This window comes from Sapajus apella, unplaced genomic scaffold (genome assembly GCF_009761245.1).
Source record: "Sapajus apella isolate SASKATOON/1434 unplaced genomic scaffold, GSC_monkey_1.0 scaffold6, whole genome shotgun sequence".
Lineage (NCBI taxonomy): Eukaryota > Metazoa > Chordata > Mammalia > Primates > Cebidae > Sapajus > Sapajus apella.
Window position 1 is genome coordinate 48,937,490 of NW_022436946.1, and position 6,000 is coordinate 48,943,489.

Below are 6,000 nucleotides of genomic sequence, written 5' to 3' on the forward strand. Positions count from 1 at the left end.
ATACTTTTCTGAGCTATTAATATCAACATGTGGATCTTTTTCTATAACTTTTTTCTCATTTGGAATTGATAGTATATAGAAAAGCATTTGATTTTTGCATATTTTCCTTATACAAATCATCTTTTATTGAACTCCTTATTTCTGATAGTTTTTAGTTGATTCCTCTGGATTTTCTATGTAGACAATATTATTTTTCAATATTTAAATATTTCTTTTTTGAATTTTAGATTAGTATATTTAAAAAAATCAATACCATGCTTAATTTTATCAACTACCTTTCGGTAGTCAAGATGACAGTACATTTTTTTCTTCTTAATTTCCTAATTTGAGATAGTCTTTCCTAATGTTGACGTATTCGTGAATTCCTAGTCAAAACCTGCTTGATCAAATTATTCTTTTAACATATTTCTGTATTCAGTGTGTTAATGCTTAACTTCAGATATTTTCTTCTATATTTTCAGTTGTAATTCATTTTCTTATTTTCGTTCCTATTTGAATATGGGCCTTTTGAGGGCAGGAAGCATATTATTCAGCTGTAAATGCCCCACACCATACACAACACTAGGTACACATAGTAAATGCTAAAACTATGCCTGTCTTTGTGCTCTGCAGACCTAGATTCAACCCACAGTTAACTCTTACTAACAATGTGAGCAGATATGTCTTTTCATTTGTAAAATATGATATTATCTCCTCAAAGGACCCACGTAAAGGTTAAATGGAAGAACATATGTAAACTATCTATGGCAGTGTTCAGAGCAGACAAGCCAATTAAGGCTAATGCCCTTCCTTTTCCTTTCAAACTAGAAAAATCACCTGGATTTACTGGTCATGGCAGAATTATCAGGGAAATCCAAGAATTTTTTTGCAGATAAGATTATGAATAACTCTAAACCTTCACTTCCCTACTGCAAAATGAACTAACGGATGTCAGCGTTCTTCTGAGCATGGTCATCAAATTATACTTGCTGAGCAGGTTATAATTACAACTTTAGAAAACCTTAATAGAGTATAGATATCAGGATCAATTAGTAAAAATTTATACTGAAATTATAGGTCATTACTTCATATTTCCTGTTTCAACCACATGTATGCACACATGAACAGAAATATACACACATCTTTTTCACTTTTGCTTTTACATGTCCTGAAAGACTAGGATTGCTACTGACTTATTAAGTCACCAGTTCAGCAATAAGCTTGAGAGTTTTATGATCAGAGTGGTCTAACTTGGACTTTTTATTTTACAAAAAGAGAAAAATAATACCTGGACTGTTTAAACCTGAAACTTTTCTCCACCAAACTTAAATATTAATGTTTTTCTTATATACAGGAGAATAAATTCTATTGCCTATGCATGAAGCTGAATCAATGTCTCAGTAAAACCCTCTGGTGTCATCTCACTGAATGGTTTCAAATAGGAATACAAAGCCCAGATGAAACTAAGATGAGATAGTAGAAATTGTGACAGGGCTATTTTTGAAATGATGCTCTTAGGAAAAGCTGCTGATTGAAATCAATACCTCAAGACCCGGAATTTGAAAAGACTATTTCTGAGACCTGAGAGGGTCACTGAATAGAAGTGTCAGTTGATGGTATTCAGACCATGCAATTGCTTTCACCAAGGTGGCTCTGTGTTTACTTAAGTGACTTGTGGTAGCTGGTGGCTGAGCATACATTGAGAGAGTCTCCCTCGACTCAGGCTCAGGGGAGGAGGGGACTAGAGGGGACGTTGTCTGTGGTTTAAATGAGGAAGTCCTAGTGTGCTATATTGAAGGAAATGAATTGAACAGGATTTTCTTTTTTATTTATCCTTGGGAGAAAAAAAATCTGTGAAAGATGTGAGGAATAAAAACCTTTTAAATATTTTAAAAATTAGTGTACCCAAACCTTGTAATATTCTTCTCAAACCAAGTCCTTTTTAATATATTATAATTGATCAGGAAAAATTCATTTGCACAGATTCCTGCTAATGTTTCCAATTTTCTCCAAGGCACATGGAGTCGTCTTCTTTTTCTTAAGTGTGAAATTTTGTTTGCAGTGATGTCCTAGGGTATGGAGTAACACAGAAGCTATTCATGTAATTTCAAGATGCTTTATATAGAAGTTGCCAGGTTATTTAATTATACTGAGTAAGATTTCAGACTATTTTGTTGGGTGGGGAGAAATATGGATTTTAATGAAGCTATTAGTGTGTAAGTTTTTTACAGCACTAGATTGTAAATTTTAAATTATAGAAAACTTTTATCTTATTTTTATATGTCAAAGTGAATCAATCTCATTTCAGCATCCTTAGTATATATGATATATCTTGATTATTATCTTTATTCTCTATGTTTTGGATAGTTCGTTTGATTGAAAATGAATTTCTTTTTATTTCAAGTGCTCTGAACCCAGCTCTCCACTGTCCTATAAACCCATGGGACTATCCCAGATTCATGTGCATGTTACAGGTAGAGATGACGTCACAGATAGAGGAGTAACAATTCCATCTCCCCACTCCTACCCAGACTCTGTCTCATGCTGCAGATTTGGACATGCTCTTCAGGACTATAAACTTGGTCAAATTGCATGTGAGTGAAGCTTTGGACATGGAATCACGGTTTTAAAATGTCAGAAGAACAGTTTGAAAAGTGATGCTGTCCCATCAGCTGCCTTAGTCATGTAAGACCATGTTTTAAAAGGGTAGTCTCTGTTGCTATGGCCATTGTTCTGAGGAATTTTTCTAGTAGAAAAGTTGTGAACATAGAGACAGGTGTGAAATAAGGCAGGGCTGGGTAGTCAGGAGCACTTGGAGGAAAGCAACCAGCAAGAGGTCTCATAAGTTGTCCATGTGTCTGACCTGGAATCAGAGCCCAATTCTTGAGCATTTACATTGTGAGATTACTATAGCTATGAGGATCCCACAATACCCACCAATGGAAGTCTGCCTACTAGGTCTCTTTAGCTTACATACATGCCTGTCAAAAATGATGAGGATAGGGCTGGAAGTCCAAGTGGAAATTTTCTGCAATTTCTGCTTTTGGATATTTTGGAGTCTGAAAACTCATAAGATCATATAGCCTAAATGTGACAAGTCGAAGGTCTTCTTATACTTGAAGTCTCTAAGTCTTAGTATTCACAGCCATAAAATGGGAAAGAGTTTCTACTTTAATGGATTGATAAGGAAATTTAAAAAGTAATATCTTCAAAGCATGGTAGCATAGTTTAACCCAGGACATAATTAGCTCATCACTTAATAGATATTATGATCAGTACTGTCTTTACTATAATTATTATTATTCTGACATGTTTTTTGACCTAAATTCTATTTCTTGGGATAACCTGAAGTCAGAATTAATACACGTGTATTTTTTAGCTCATAAGATTTTAAAAGATGTTGCATCTCATCAAAAGCATTTTTTGTAAAAGGAAAAAGAAAACGTTGGAATGTATGTGATAGTTTTATTTTTATTGCAGTTCTTTAGTGGAATTCCAATATTATTAAGCATGTTTCATGTTTACAGAATTATTTAGGGTACCATCAAGAATACCATAATACTGTCTTCATAAATGGGCACTGTTTTAAAAACTTGGCATAATTAGCAGGAAGATATTCATAGTGTAGGTCTGACATTATTATGACTGCAATATAAATTCCACGAGGTGAAGAAGACTCAGAGAAAGAAGGCTACAGATTTATCATAGTATGATGCATTTGCAATATGGATTGTACTTATCTTTTTATTTGCCACAGACAATGTAAATTAGGAACATCTGAACAAGGATTCAAATAATTTAGCATCTGTAGCTCACTATAAAATATGCTGTTCTGATGCCCAGAGAGAAAAAAGAAATTTACTGTTTTCTAACTCTACTGATAGGTTCTGGCTTGGGGTCCCAGAGGTAGCCTCCTACCAATGATGGACAGGAAGTCATTTTGAAAGAAAATTGGGAAAATGGCAGTGGATCACAGAATTATTTCTTTCTCTTCTCCCTTTAGAAAAAAAAACAACAAATCACTTTCTTCTTTGGTCCAGATGTCAACAATGAATAAAATCCTTTAGAGGGGGTCAAGTTTGGGGTAATGATATCTTCAACCCATTTTCTACCTTAATGTTATTTGTTATTCTCTTGCGGAAATCATAAGCTTTAGGGAATGTAAATGAACAACTGAGCATTTAAATTTATATAAATATCTGAGGTTTGGCGAATTATCCTTAATGGTTGTAATGATTTCTTCTTGGATAGCTTCACCAACATGTACAAAGAAGTTTATTGTGCTCAGAACGAAAGGTAATCACCATGGCAGTAGACAATGGGAAGAGGGCCTGCAACAAACCTGGAAACTTACCAGACATTTTCATGTTTAATCTTCATTGGACAGATGAAGAAACTGAGGCTTGGAAATTTTTAAACAACTTACCCTGGGTCACTTAGGTCACAAGTCAGACTCTTCATTTATAATAAAGATAAAATTTCACAATTTGGTTAAGGGTGAAGCTGTGGTCATCTATCAGGGTAGTGGGCATCTGCTTCTTAAATGTGTTGGGAAAACCTGGACTGCCACAGGAGCTGTGAGCCCAAAAGCAAATGGAAGCTGCCAAACCACCATGAGAAGGACATTGGCATTGTGGGTGTAGGATGGGTAGCCAGAGAGCTTACAGGGAGAGAGTAGGGGCAGATGAGAGAACTGGAAAAGCATGTGTCTCTTTGTAGAACTTAACGTGCATGGCTGAAGCAAGGAAATGCTTAGTTTTCAGGTGTGTAGATGAGGAAGGCCAATGGAATCTGGCACATTCCTCATTTAACTCTGAGTGGATGGTGCATTTTTGAAGTGGCCTTGCAAATTTCCTTACTGTACCACAATTGGGAAAATTTGAGTAAAAGACACAGATTCTCTAAGGCCTGAGAGATCATCTCACTATTGTCTAATCTGCAATTTGGCTGAGGCATTTTCCCTATTCTCTGACAGTCCCACTGGGGACAGCAGGGGCTTCTTCCTGCTGCACCTATCTAGCAACAAACAGCAGCTGGGTGGTTTGGATCCAGTTAGAGCCACATAATTTGCAAGTGGCTCTAAGCATACCCGAGGAATCCCACAACTTTCTCCTAGCTGTATGTGTTGAGTTCAGAAAGTAGAACCATAACAACATCCCTCTGGCCTCCCAAGCTACCAGGAGAGACGCGGCTTAATGCGGAACTGATTTCTTTCTTTGAGCGATAATAGCAAAGCAAGCACTTCAAAAAGACCAATCCATCTCCTCTCCATAAAACGTTAATACCCCTCAATGTACAAAAAAGAGAACAAGCTTCTCACCCTTTGCAAGGCAAACACGAACAGAGAAAAGTAAAAAGAACCAAGAACATTTGAATATCCTCTTTTGCAATCCATCCATTATCCATTTATCACATATTGGAAGAAGGCACATCCTCTGTGTGGCTTTCCTGTAAGCTTGAGCTTTGCTTACACTTGGAGTTTTTGGGGGAGGGACAGGATCCTCAGTGAAGCAGCCTCCAGCCCTCCCCAGGAGGCCTGGAGACATGAGGATCCGTCTCCTGGGTGTTGGCTGTGCTCCCTCACATCAAAGCCAACTCTTCCTAGTGGAATTAGGACCAGACATTTGGGAGTTGAGATGCTGTTTTCAAGATGCACATGAGCATGAACTTTTGAAGTGCTTACGACATTGTCATCCTGTCCTGCCCAACCCCCTTTTGAAAGCTTATACCATTGGGCTCTTCATTTCTCTTTGCTTTCACCAACTTTCTGTGCTCTTCAGTGCCCATGCTATGAGTAATGTAGATAATGACAGTATTTTATTCACAGGAGCATATTTGCTCAAGTTCTCACTGCTAGTTAGTGCCGGGGCTGAGATTTAAACAGGCTCCAACTCTAGAGCTGACAATCTGAACTACCATAGAAACCAAGCAAGGCCCAGGGTCTCCTAGGCTCATGTTCAAATCTGTGCAAAACTATTGCACTAAATTGCCACTTACACTTCTGGTGTATGGGATAACTGG